We start from the raw sequence: 15,384 nt of genomic DNA on the forward strand, positions 1-15,384 counted from the left end.
TAGGAACAAGGACAAACCCCTGACAAACCCCATAGTCATCTGGGAAAAATGCAGAGGTTCTGCCTCCTCTCAGCACAGCTCTCACAGTACCATTGTACAGGTCAGCCATGATATTTAGCAACCTTGAGGGGATCCCGCAAAGTCTCAGAATATCCCACAGGGCAGCTCGATCAACTGAGTCAAACACTTTATAAAAATCGACAAAGGCTTCAAAGAAACTGCCAATATTCACATTTGCACTCCATGAGAACCCTCAGTGCCAGGATGCGGTCAATGGTAGACATCCTAGGCGTAAAACCATACTGCTCCGGTTGCTGGCACGTGACCAAGTGATCAAGGATCCTGTTGAAGATGACCCTAGCAAGGACCTTACCAGGCACTGATAGCAGTGTTATCCACCATAGTTGCTGCAATCCAGGTGATCTCCCTTCTCTTTCCAGATAGGGATGACAAGTCCTGTTTTCCAGTCAGTTGGGATGACTCCAATCTGCCAAATGGAAGTAAAGATTGTTTGCAATGCCAGGTGGACAGCCTTACCACTTGCTTGGAGAAGTTCACCCCGGATATCACAGATCCCTGCAGCCTTCCCTACCTTCAGCTGGTTCACCGCCTGTGCAATCTCAGTGAGTCTGAGTGGTTCACAGCTAATTGGCGGATCAGCCTCAAGAAGAGTGGACCAAGATATCCAACATCCTAGCTGGAGGATCAGCTTTAAACAGCTGCTCAAAGTAGCCAGCCCAGCAGGTCACAACTGCATTGTCATATGTAAGGACTGTTCAATTAGCTACTCTGATATAGACTTTGTGAGGAAACAGATTTGGATGTGCGTAATGCTTCGATTCCTCTGTAATCAGGACGTTGGTCATTAGACCATGGATGGGGTGTCACTTGCTCATAGATTCCTCTAACAAACGCCACCTTATCTGCCCTCAGAGCCCTTGCTGCTGTCCTCAGTTCCCGGTACAAACTGGAGTTGCCATCAAGCAATGCACTGCGACTCCTGTCAATGATATTCAGAGTACCCTGCAAGATGAAACACCTCCTTCTGGGAACACTGGTAACACCAACACAACCCTCAGCAACCTTCAGGGTCTTGTCATGGAAGGTCTCCCACATCACAATAGGATCACAGTCGCACTCAAATCCGTAAGTTCCTCACACAAACTGAGTACAAACTCATCAGAAAGAGCCTTATCTAAGATCTAATCTTCAGAGTAGAAACAACAGGTCTGTTCTCAAAATTCACAAACTGGGCATATCTGTAGACCCTTCAACGTCTGCCCATGAGGATGTGATCGATCTCCTTCACTGCACCACCAGTATTGGAGTACCAAGTCTAATGATGCGGCTCAGGGCACTGGAACCAGGATCTAGCCATTCACAGCCTTTTGCAAAGTCAAGGAACATGGTGCCACTTTCACCACGGTCAGCACTCCCATGGGGAACAGGACAATTGTGTCCATCACTGTTGCAAATAAGAAAGGGCTCAGAGCTGATCCCTGATGAAATCCCTCCACTACGTTAAATGCATCCATTACTCCTACCACAGACCTCGCCACTATCTCACTTCCCTTGTACATATCCTGTACCCACTCTTACATACATCACTGCCACTCCTGACTTCCTCATACAGCTTCACAGCTCGTCTCTCGGCACTATGACATATGCTTTCTCTAAATCCACAAAGACACGATGCACCAGTCCCAAGTCCAGATAAATGTGGAGGGTTACATCAGAAAGGGCATCCAGTGTAAAGTATTGCCAGATCAATATGTGGACAACAATACAGATTGCTTTTCCGAAAATAAAATCTGCCAATGACAAAGAATGAAAATGTAAAACAGACATGTAGCAACTGGGAAAATAATCAATTTGCAATAAAACTTCTGATTTGGATTAGAGAGGATTTACAGATAAATATTTCAAAACATGGTGACACATGACCTGGAATGGAGAATGTAGATAAAGCAGTTGAATATATGGACAAATTAAAAGGGAAGAAAGTTATAAACTTCATTCTTAAGTTCAGCCAAACAAAACTTTGTTGTATTTACTATAACCAAGCTTACCTAAAAAAACTATTTAGACAAGTATTGGGACAATAAAAGAAAATTTAAATATTATGAGCAATAACACTGCACAACAATTTATTTTTGAAAAGTCTTGCTTCCTGAAAAGTTTTTGCCGATTGTGACGGGACAGGTACCTACTGAGTTTGCACAAATACAGTTTTGGTTTTACTACATCACGTAGGAACTCTGAGAAATAGACATTTATATGTTTACTGACAATGACGTATTTAGTCACGTTTATGTTTCACATAAACTATTAAATTCAACAGATTTAAAAGTGTTTTGCTCCTGATTTTCTTTTGTATTCAGTGTCTGGTACATCACATTGCAGTGTCCAACAGTAGTCAGCAAGCATTGACCCTGGTATCGTTTCTCCATCGTAGCAATGTCCTGGTGAAACCTTTCACCGTGTTCGTCACTGACGGTACCGAGACTTGCAGGGAAGAAGTCCAAGTGTGAGTGGAGGAAATGAATCTTGAGTGACATGTTGCACTTCATTGTCTTGTATGCTTTGAGAAGTTTGTCTACCAGCTGAATGTAGTTTGTGGTTCTGTAATTGCCCAGAAAATTTTCAACAACGTCTTTGAAGGCTTTCCAAGCAATTTTTTCCGGCCCAAATAACAGATCTTCAAACCGCTTGTCCCTCATAACATGTCTGATCTGGGGGCCAGCAAAAATCAACAACAACAACATTTATTTATATAGCACATTTTCATACAAAAAGTAGCTCAAAATGCTTTACATAATGAAGAAAATAAAAATAAAAGACACAGTAAGAAAATAAAATAAGTCAACATTAATTAACATAGAATAAGAGTAAGGTCCAATGGCCAGGGTGGACAGAAAAACAAAAAAAAAAACTCCAGACGGCTGGAGAAAAAAAAAAATCTGTAGGGATTCCAGACCATTAGACTGCCCAGTCCCCTCTGGGCATTCTACCTAACATAAATGAAACAGTCCTCTTTGGATTTAGGGTTCTTGCGGAAGGACTTGATGATGATGTCCTCTTTGATCTTGGTGTCAGTTATTCTTGGGAACATCTTTCTTAAATAATGAAAACCTTCGCCTTCCTTGTTCAGTGCTTTCACAAAATTTTTCGTGAGTCCCAGTTTTATGTGAAGAGGAGGCAAAAATATCTTTGCCGGGTCGACAAGCGATACATGTGCCACATTTTTCTGTCCTAGAACTAACTTTTTACGGAGTGACCCGTTCTGTCGAGAATAGTGCGACTCTTTGGCACGGCTCTCCCATTCACAAATGAAACAACAGTACTTTGTATATAGTGCATCCGGAAAGTATTCAGAGCGCATCACTTTTTCCACATTTTTTTATTAGAACATTAGAACAATCTAGACGAGAACAGGCCATTCAGCCCAAGCTCGCCAGTCCTATCCACTTGTTTCCTCCAAGAAAACATCAAGTCGAGTTTTGAAAGTCTCTAACGTCTTACTGTCTACCACACTACTTGGTAGATTATTCCAAGTGTCTATTGTTCTTTGTGTAAAGAAAAACTTCCTAATGTTTGTGCGAAATTTACCCTTAACAAGTTTCCAACAGTGTCCCCGTGTTCTTGATGAACTCATTTTAAAATACAAGTCTTGATCCACTGTACTAATTCCCTTCATAATTTTAAACACTTCAATCATGTCATCTCTTAATCTTCTTTTGCTGAAACTGTAAAGGCTCAGCTCTTTTAATCTTTCCTCATAATTCAACCCCTATATTCCTTGAATCAGCCTAGTCGCTCTTTTCTGGACCTTTATGTACAGCCTTATTCCAAAATGGATTAAATTAATTTTTTTTTTTTTTCCTCAGAATTCTGCACACAACACCCCATAATGACAACGTGAAAAACGTTTACTTGAGGTTTTTGCAAATTTATTAAAAATAAAAAAATTGAGAAAGCACATGTACATAAGTATTCACAGCCTTTGCCATGAAGCTCAAAATTGAGCTCAGGTGCATCCTATTTCCCCCAGTCATCCTTGAGATGTTTCTGCAGCCCAATTGGAGTCCACCTGTGGTAAATTCAGTTGATTGGACATGATTTGGAAAGGCACACACCTGTCTATATAAGGTCCCACAGCTGACAGTTCATGTCAGAGCACAAACCAAGCATGAAGTCAAAGGAATTGTCTGTAGACCTCCGAGACATGATTGTCTCGAGGCGCAAATATGGGGAAGGTTACAGAAAAATATCTGCTGCTTTGAAGATCCTAATGAGCACAGTGGCCTCCATCATCCGTAAGTGAAAGAAGTTCGAAACCACCCAGACTCTTCCTAGAGCTTGCCGGCCATCTAAACTGAGTAGGGGAGAAGGGCCTTAGTCAGGGAGATGACCAAGAACCCGATGGTCACTCTGTCAGAGCTCCAGGGGTCTTCTGTGGAGAGAGGAGAACCTTCCAGAAGGATAACCATCTCTGCAGCAATCCACCAATCAGGCCTGTATGGTAGAGTTGCCAGACGGAAGCCACTCCTTAGTAAAAGGCACGTGACAACCAACCTGGAGTTTGCCAAAAGGCACCTGAAGGATTCTCAGACCATGAGAAACAAAATTCTCTGGTCTGATGAGACAAAGATTGAACTCTTTGGTGTGAATGCCAGGCGTCACATTTGGGGAAAACCTGGCACCATCCCTACAGTGAAGCATGGTGGTGGCAGCATCATGCTGTGGGGATGTTTTTCAGCGGCAGGAACTGGGAGACTAGTCGGGATAAAGGGAAAGATGACTGCAGCAATGTACAGAGACATCCTGGATGAAAACCTGCTCCAGAGCGCTCTTGACCTCAGACTGGGGCGATGGTTCATCTTTCAGCAGGACAACGACCCTAAGCACACAGCCAAGATATCAAAGGAGCGGCTTCAGGACAACTCTGTGAATGTCATTGAGTGGCCCAGACTTGAATCCGATTGAAAAATGGCTGTGCACCAACGCTTCCCATCCAACCTGATGGAGCTTGAGAGATGCTGCAAAGAGGAATGGGTTAAACTGGCCAAGGATAGGTGTGCCAAGCTTGTGGCATCATATTCAAAAGACTTGAGGCTGTAATTGCTGCCAAAGGTGCATCGACAAAGTATTGAGCAAAGGCTGTGAATACTTATGTACATTTGATTTCTCAGTTTTTTTTTTAATAAATTTTCAAAAACCTCAAGTAAACTTTTTTCACATCATTATGGGGTATTGTGTGTGGAATTCTGAGGAAAAAAATGAATTTAATTGATTTTGGAATAAGGCTGTAACATAACAAAATGTGGAAAAATTGATGCGCTGTGAATACTTTCTGGATGCACTGTAGTTCCATATTCTCATACGTTTCTTTCATGTATGCTGCATAGCCAACAGGTACTGAAGGATAAGCATTGCCATTGTGTAGCAGAACAGCTTTCAGGCTTAACATTGACGAATGACGAAGAGACGCCACTCTTCCGGGGTGTTATCACAACCCAAGGCTGAGAACAATCCTTCAATGTCACAACAGAAACAGACTGTCGAGTTGTGCAAGAAAGTTGGTTATATCATGATGTCGGCCTCGAAACACAGACATTTTCATACCTGGTGACAGCAAATACCATTCCTGCAGTCTTGAACCCAGCAGCTCGGCATTTGCTTTTGACAGACCAAATCTCTGACGAAATCGTTCAATTTGGACTTTGTTATCAGATGTGGATCTTCTGATGAGCACAGATCAAAATCCAAGTCAATGTCACTGTCGGTAATCTGCATTGAAGTTTTTTTCATCTGGTTCGTCTAAGATCCAATCCTCTGGTGGTTTCCTGATTGGAAGGCTGTCGTCATGTGGCACAGGTCTTATTGTTGAAAGCAGATTAGGATATTCAATTGACTTCTTGTTTTTGACAGAGAAACCAGACACATTAGTCAAACAGAAGTAACAGTCCGTCACATGGTCTTTCAGTTCTCGTCATATCATCAGAACAGCAAATGGCATTGTCTTTTGAGTGCCTCTGAGCCAGGCTGTCACACTGACAGCACATGTTGCACAGCAAATGTGAGCCACCCATTCCTTGTCTTGATCACCAGTTTTGCAGCCTAAATACAGATGATAAGCTTTCTTCACAAAAGCAGTCATCCAGCGTCTCTGAGGCACGAGTGTATATTCCCCACAGATGTAGCAGAATGTATCCCGGCTGTTACGACATTGACAAGACATATCGCCCGACACCAAAACGGCTATAGCATCGAGCTTACTTACTGTTATATTGCTACAGATATTATACTTTACTATACTGATACTCTACATGCACACTGACTATCTATATAAACCAAATAAGCAGGATCGGTGTATGCAGGCCACCTTTACAGCATGCTGAGACAGCGTCAAGCTCATTCAGACCTGGCCAGGATGTCAACTTCCACAGAACAGCTTCCAACCCGGCCAGATTCCATGCCTGGACATGCCCAGGCTGCACACACTGTTGTTGATAAGTCACTTACGGGAGCGAAAATGTTTGGATACAAATATAAGAAAAAATCTTGACAAAACTGAAATGGTACGTGATGGGTAAATTTTGATATGATATTCGTGATCAGCACCCAAAAATCTATAAGAAACACCCAACAGTGTTCAAGAACAAAAACTTTGTTGTGCAGTGTAATTGAAATTATTGTATGTGTATGAGTAATTGTACATGTCTTATTCAGAAATTCTAAAGCAAATAATTAAATTATTGATTTGCTACTTCAGATATTCTAGAATGTGGTTAATAGGGTTGGGTGATATAGGTCCAAAAAAAAAATTCAGCTGTTTAGAAATAATTTAATAGCAGTGTCATTTTTCACTTTAAACAGAGTTGTCAACAAGCCTTTCCTAACAGTTAAATAAACTATTGTGGGCTCATATCAATGCAGAGGGATATTTTATGTTGAGAAAAACTTTTTGAAAACTTCGAAACAAGCAGCTAAAATTTGTCACTTAAAAGAAGGACAGTTGCCTTAGAGACTGTATTCATTTTTTTTTAGCTTTTTGCTTATGATGGCCAGAGCAAGTTCTGAGTATAGATAGGTGAATGAACAATGTGTAATATTTCACCTTTAAATACTCCTGTTTTAATTTTTCCAGGCAAGCTGAAAATTGTATTTTGAAATGGGATGCTATCATCACTCTCTAGCAACACAAAATGGAATGTGTTAGAACATTAGAACAGTTTTGACAAGAACAGACCATTCAGTCCACCAAGCTTATTCATCCTATTCACCGAGATCGTCCAAAATAATATTAAGTCGATATTTAAAGGTCCTTAAAGTTGTACTCTCTGCCACACTGCTTGTCTATAGTTAATTTTATAAAGAAACAAATTTTGACCTTAACAGGTTTCCCTATGTATTCCCATGTTTTGCAGAATTTATTTTAAAATAACAGCTTGGGGTCCATTGTATTAATTTCCTTAATATTGCTAAACATTTCAGTCATGTCACCTCTTACTCTCAGTATGTTTCAACTGAAAAGTCAAGTTTGTTCGGTGTAGCTCATATCTCTCAGTACCGAAATTTGCCTAGTCAGTCTTTTCTGGAAGTTTTTTGTAATATGGACACCAAAACTGCATGCAGTAGTGCAGGCGAGGCCTGTACTTTACAAATTGTGATACTGTATGTAACATAACATCCTCTATAAAATGTCTTGATGTAAAAAGTGAACACTCCAATACAACTCCTTCTTATAAAGTGTATTTTAAGCTTCTCACATTGTATACTCCAATGTAACATTTTTACTTCCAACATGTGATACTTCATGTTTACGTCCATTAAATTTCATAGGCCACATATCTTCCCAAGCCTGTATGTAGTCTAGGTCCCTCTGTAACAATTCTGCTGATTCTATGTTGTCTGCCCTTCCACCTGGTTTGGAATCATCAGTAGGCTTAAGCAGCCTGTTGTTTATGTTCGTATCCAGATTGTTTATACAGTGGCCCCAGCACTGATCCTTGAGGTACACCTCTTTCAAAACCACCTAATTCAGGGTAAAAAATCTCTGATCATAGCCCTTTGCTCCTTGTATTTAAGCTAATTTTGTACCTACCTACACGCAGCATCCTGAATTCCCATTTCTTTTAGTTTGATCAGTAGCCTCTCATGTGGGATTTACCAAAAGCCTTCTGAAAATCAAGGCAAGTAATATACAGTGGTGTGAAAAACTATTTGCCCCTTCCTGATTTCTTATTCTGTTGCATGTTTGTCACACAAAATGTTTCTGATCATCAAACACATTTAACCATTAGTCAAATATAACACAAGTAAACACAAAATGCAGTTTTAAATGATGGTTTTATTATTTAGGGAGAAAAAATCCAAACCTACATGGCCCTGTGTGAAAAAGTAATTGCCCCCTTGTTAAATAATAACCTAACTGTGGTGTATCACACCTGAGTTCAATTTCGTAGCCACCCCCAGGCCTGATTACTGCCACACCTGTTTCAATCAAGAAATCACTTAAATAGGAGCTGCTTGACACAGAGAAGTAGACCAAAAGCACCTCAAAAGCTAGACATCATGCCAAGATCCAAAGAAATTCAGGAACAAATGAGAACAAAAGTAATTGAGATCTATCAGTCTGGTAAAGGTTATAAAGCCATTTCTAAAGCTTTGGGACTCCAGCGAACCACAGTGAGAGCCATTATCCACAAATGGCAAAAACATGGAACAGTGGTGAACCTTCCCAGGAGTGGCCGGCCAACCAAAATTACCCCAAGAGCGCAGAGACGACTCATCCAAGAGGTCACAAAGACCCCAAGACAACATATAAAGAACTGCAGGCCTCACTTGCCTCAATTAAGGTCAGTGTTCACGACTCCACCATAAGAAAGAGACTGGGCAAAATGGCCTGCATGGCAGATTTCCAAGACGCAAACCACTGTTAAGCAAAAGAACATTAGGGCTCGTCTCAGTTTTGCTAAGAAACATCTCAATGATTGCCAAGACTTTTGGGAAAATACCTTGTGGACTGATGAGACAAAAGTTGAACTTTTGGAAGGCAAATGTCCCGTTACATCTGGCATAAAAGGAACACAGCATTTCAGAAAAGAACATCATACCAACAGTAAAATATGGTGGTGGTAGTGTGATGGTCTGGGGTTGTTTTGCTGCTTCAGGACCTGGAAGGCTTGCTGTGATAGATGGAACCATGAATTCTACTGTCTACCAAAAATCCTGAAGGAGAATGTCCGCCATCTGTTCGTCAACTCAAGCTGAAGCGATCTTGGGTGCTGCAACAGGACAATGACCCAAAACACACCAGCAAATCCACCTCTGAATGGCTGAAGAAAAACAAAATGAAGACTTTGGAGTGGCCTAGTCAAAGTCCTGACCTGAATCCAATTGAGATGCTATGGCATGACCTTAAAAAGGCGGTTCATGCTAGAAAACCCTCAAATAGAGCTGAATTACAACAATTCTGCAAAGATGAGTGGGTCAAAATTCTTCCAGAGCTGTAAAAGACTCATTGCAAGTTATTGCAAACGCTTGATTGCAGTTATTGCTGCTAAGGGTGGCCCAACCAGTTATTAGGTTCAGGGGCAATTACTTTTTCACACAGGGCCATGTAGGTTTGGATTTTTTCTCCCTAAATAATAAAACCATCATTTAAAACTGCATTTTGTGTTTACTTGTGTTATATTTGACTAATGGTTAAATGTGTTTGATGATCAGAAACATTTTGTGTGACAAACATGCAAAGAATAAGAAATCAGGAAGGGGCAAACAGTTTTTCACACCACTATATGCACCTTATCTGATCATATGTTCCTCTTGTTTGTTCATGGAATTCAAGCTTATTAGTAAAGCACAATCCACCATCTGAACCCAAGCTGGCTCTTTGTTAGTACTTCTTTCTTTAACATGTGATGTTCAGGCTTTTCATTAATAATTGCTTCCATTAGTTTACTTGTGAAACATGTTAATTACACTGGGCTAACATTTGGGTTACTGTTGCTACTGTTTCTTGCTGGTATACAGTACAACGGGTCAAATGACACATTTTATGTTAATATTAGCAATGTGCCCTAAATGAAACTGAATTTTAATAAGTAAAAGGCACAAAATTATATAATATAAAAAAAAAAAAAACTTGAAACAAAGAATGACTCAAGTAACTAAAAAGCGCATTTCTTCTGTGAAATTGGAAGCTCAGCAAAAATATTTCACTATCATTATAGTGCTATTAACCATGTATAGAGTAGGGTTGTGTGGTACACCTGTACTGAAAAAGTACTACAAAACCCAAAATTTAACATGGTATGGTACTAGCATTTTATGATTTTGGGTTCCTCCCCTCAACACTCGGTTGACTAGCCAGTGTGCTTACAATTGCAGGCAGCTTTACAAAACCACATGCTTAGGTACACTCGAGACTTCATTCGGGACACACACTCCGTTGATTTGACATGATTGAGATTTCACTGGACACCCTTCAAAATTACTTCAGTGCTATCCAGATTTCACGGGGGACAACTCGTCAAAGGCCTCTTGCTTCAAGGCACACTTTATGCTATCAAGAGGGGAAGCAGTAAGTAGTGCAGTGTGATGGTGCAGCACACCAAGGTGGATGCTTGTAAGATGGGGATGGGAGGACTTTGTAGTTATCTTATTTTCTTAGGAACCTTTTGGTACCAGTACTGAGGTGCAAAAGTTAGTTTTGATAGCGAAGTTAAAATTTTAGCACTGATCTATCACCAGTAGAGACACATAATGTAATTAGTTGTTTGTGAGGTTGAATATTGTAAAGATCTGTTATCTAAAAATGTTGTTGAACTAACTCCCAATATAGGCTTTAGTGAGTGTCACCACATACCTTCATGATTAAAGTATGACTTTTGGTCTGTTTCCTTAAATATTCAAGAGCTTTAGAATACCAAAATAGTCTGGACACCATTGCATCTTTTGTATTTTAACCACAATTGCACATTTTTCATTTGTTATGCTAAAAGTAGCAGCTTGGCTACTGCCTTGGCCACTTTATCAAGGACGATTTGAGTTGCTAAGCTTTTCTATGTGCTACAAAGGCAACAAAGCAGAAAGATATATTTTATATGTAAAAAATATTGAAGATTCTACAGAATGTTTGGTGCATCAGTTTCAGTGTTTAATGCAAGCTTTATTCATTAAGTTACAAAAAACATTTTATGTATTAAACAGTAAATATTGTATGTGGGGATGTCAGTATTTTTTAGTATCCCAGTTTATATTTTTGTCTAGAATCACATTTCTCAATTTTTGCTTTTATAAAAATTGTCTTTTTGGTTGTGGGCATACGTTAAAAGGAAAAAGAATCTGTGAATGATTTAACAAAGCAGTATTTAATTTTCTGTGGGGGGAAAAAAATCAACTACTTTAAAACAAGGCTCTGCTGTTTAAATAACGGGGTATGCTATATGTAGATTGGTTTAAGAAAGCCAGTTACCTTATTGCTCTACTCCTAATTAAGCTGCCCTAGTTTTCCTCTCTCTTTCTACTTAATTTTTTGTATTAATTTCAAGCCATAATGCATTCCTTTTCATTAAAGCCATTTTTTCTTTTTTCTGTTCTTCAAACCAATATATAATTAAGGGGCTTTCAATTTTTTATGCTTGAACCAGGCAAAAAATGTAAAAAGGAAAAAAGCTTGATCTGTAGACTTTTCAAACATGTAATATGCGTTTTACTTATTCTTCAGGCTTCAGTTGCACAACCCATGCTGGTTTGAACATTGCCACCTGTTCTCTCCTAAAACAGTCTTGTAATTTCCCACATATGAATGCCATACTGATTTCCTGGCAGATGGAATATGTTTAGGTTTTCTTTTTCAAGCATTCTATCTGCTTTTTACCTTGAAGTTATCTTCATTTGTTGTTTTTTATATTTTTGTATTATGTTATTTTTATTTCAGACTTCTGTGAATATTTAGATGAGTTTCTTTTTTCATTCTGATAGTATATGCAGCTGCCCAGTCACTGTTTAATCTTAATTCATCCTATAGACAGGAGGCCTGCATCTTGTTAGCCTTAAATAACTGAATATTAATTTTAAAGAAGTTCATATTGCACATTTTGTTACTTTCAGTATAGTAGTTGCTTTCATGCCTCCAGGTGGTATTTTAAGTAACTGATTAGCACTGAAATTATGTACGATACATATTATTTACTTATGGTTTTTTGGTCATGTTGATGACCAACAGAATGTTATGTAGAATATACCTATGCAAAAAGAAGAGTAGATTACCACCTTGCTGTTTTAAAAATCAAAGAAATTCTTTTTTTCCCTCAGTATTTAATAAAAAATTCATCCTGAATTATTGTTGTTCTTCACTACGTGATTAGAAAAAATATATTGTATTATGTGATTTTTATTTTGTCGTGGCACTAGTCGATGATTTCCAGTCAAAAGTCATTTTTCATTGTACTGTATGTACCAATATCAAAGTTTCTTTAGTTTCATAACCCTGTGTATTAAAGACATTTGAAAAACGATTTGCTTAACATTTAATATTATTAGTAATAATAAATTAATCATATGCATTTATTCAAAAACATTGAATATACTATACATTAAACAAATTAAGAGTGTAAACAGTGCCCAGAAAAAAAGTGCTCTGTAAAAAAAATTTGCTTTCGCTAATTCTCCTAGACAATTATTTTTTTATACATATTTGAAGAAGACAATCAAGCTCATATTTGATTTACTTTTACATGATCTTGTGCTTGTGTTTTTTGATTTTTTGCTGTTATGTATTAATTTGCTGTACAGTTATAAATGGGCAATCTGGACAGACCGGTCATTTGGCATTATAATAGTTAGTTCTGCTCGAAACAAGTGAATATACTAGCCTTTCTTGATAATGCAAATTAAGAAGCCCACCCTACTTTCAGTATGTTTGACCTGCAGAAAACTGCTTTTGCAATGTACGCAAACATGATGACCGAAAGGCTAAATATGCATCAGAAATAACCCCCAAGTCAGCCAAACTAAAATTTAAGTCTATTGAGTTAAATGTTGTTATTCATTGATTAAAGACAAAATCTTCACTCATCAGTTGTTTCTCTTTATTCCTTTTCTGAAATAATTACCAGAAGAAGTTTGCTGTCACCAGCATATGAGAAAAAGTTATTACTTTTCATAATGATGCCCAAGTGGAATACACAGAGTGGTCTTGGGACCAAACCTCCTGTGCAATTTGAAAGTAATTTAATAAGTGTCAAGTAAGCCACCTAAGTACCATGTATCATAGTCCATTTAAATATTCATCTCATAGAAAAGAATGCTGTAGTTAATACATAATTTACTCCTAAACTTAAAAGCATAACAATGGCAGTGTTTACCAAAAACATGCATATCTTGAAGAACACATGCCAAAGCTGATCCTATGCTCTCTCAAAAACCAGACAGAAATTTCTCAATGTGATCTTTAAAGTAAAATTCAAGATTATATATTTCTTTGAAAAGAAAAAGAAGGCATTTTTTCTAAATATTTTACCTTAGTTAGGCTAAATGGCTACTCTAAATAGTCCCTTTTAGAGTGAGTGTAGTACCGTGTACCCAACAACGACTAGATCTTCATCCAGAGTTGGTTTGTGCCATTAACACTCTCTGTTAAGGAGGATTTTTACATAATCCCCTAGAAATTATGCCATCTTAATTTTAGAAGAAATTAGAGTTGTATTATTTTGACATTTCATCATACTAGTTGTAATCATAAGTGCTCATAATCTACTTGTTTGCCTTTGTTAGAGATATTTGCTAAAGGCTTTGGATTACTTACTCTGGTTGCTCTTTTGTAGGTTTAAACTATACCAATCAGGTTATTAAGAATAAAGCAATACAACCTTTTGAGACAAATTAACAGTACATTGGGTCACTCTACATGCAAGTGATTTATTGATACTTCAAAATATATTTACTGTATTGTCTTTTTAATAATGGCTTGAAATATATATTTTTTATTAACCATAATTGATTTTTTTCTCATAAAATGGAGTTTGGTAGGATACACTTTGAATGTGTTTCATATTTTTTATAATCTAATATTTAAAATTATAAAGGAAAATGGTAAATTGTATATTGTAAAGTGACATTTTTATAATGATTACCAAAATTAGCAATTGAGATTAAATAAGTATTTCTGTCCTGACATTCTTATATAAAATGCTGCCAAATCACATAGAGTTGAGAAGGTGGAGTGGTCAAATATGTTGCATTGCTGCCTCAAATTAGTTGGATGCCAATTCCTGTTTGATGTTATGGTGCTGTCTTCGCACCATTTACATATTATGTTCTTGTTAATTTACACACCTTCCAGGAGCCATCTAAATTTTTATTATGCTGTCATACTAACTGATAATATTACAAATTATTGCAATTACAATTATTCTAGTGGGAGTATATTATAGTTGTAGTTGTATATTCCTTGAAATGAGCTGTTCTCGTGCTCACTGATACATTCCTGTTTTGAATTAATTACATGTAGTGATTTCATTTTTGCTCTCCTTTTCACACTTAAGTTGATTACAATAGTGCTTTTGTAGAATTTCCAACTCTACTTATAAGATATGTTTATAATATCATTTCTATATATTAAAGAAGAAATATTTGTTTTAATTCAATTGTTCCGTGTATTAACTATTATTCTATTTCAAAAATTGTACATTAAAAGAGGATACGTAGTGCAAACACTATACACTGTCTTCTAGGAAATTTTCACCAGTGTGCAATATTTTTTCTTCTGTAAGCAAAATACTTTTAGTTTTTACATTTTAGTCATAGTAAGTTAAAGTCTTCAGCGTCAACATGGAGGTAAAATGAGAAATGAGGTGTGGGAGGCAGAATAAAAGTGACTCCTTTTTACATATTTTTTTAGTGAAGACATAGGAATGGTATTAGATTGGATTTACATCAATCTAATACCCCTATGAACCTCTCCTTCAGCAATATTTAAACATATAACTTGTTACTGTTGCTACATGTATATGGCCTCTTTTTACAAATTGTATATCCGGTGTTATTTCTGATTTCTGTTAAAATTTTGAGATAATGTATCATTGCATCATTTTGCATACACCTACTGTATCCAAACAAATACTTGAAATGTGTTTTTTGTGTAATTTAGCATGTGTCTTGTTTCCACAATCTTGGAATCTGTTAAGACGTTTACAGCATCTGTCGAAATTACTTCATTTTACTGTTACTTTAACTGAAGAATAGATACTTGTTGATTTAATTACATAATAATTTGATTTTGCATTTACAATTCCCTTATCCATACATCATGGCCTGCTTTAGCTTCCACTATGTATTTGCCTGCTCATCTATACTGGGAAATTTTTAGCCAAG

The 15,384-nt window shown here is 37.6% G+C and overlaps 1 protein-coding gene across 1 annotated transcript in view; it reads left to right on the forward strand.

The window, feature by feature from the left end:
- The window catches only part of dennd1b (DENN/MADD domain containing 1B), a 393,949-nt gene that overhangs the window by 292,892 nt on the left and 85,673 nt on the right, over window positions 1-15,384 (forward strand). The window lies entirely within an intron of this gene.

This window comes from Polypterus senegalus, chromosome 14 (genome assembly GCF_016835505.1).
Source record: "Polypterus senegalus isolate Bchr_013 chromosome 14, ASM1683550v1, whole genome shotgun sequence".
Classification (NCBI taxonomy): domain Eukaryota; kingdom Metazoa; phylum Chordata; class Cladistia; order Polypteriformes; family Polypteridae; genus Polypterus; species Polypterus senegalus.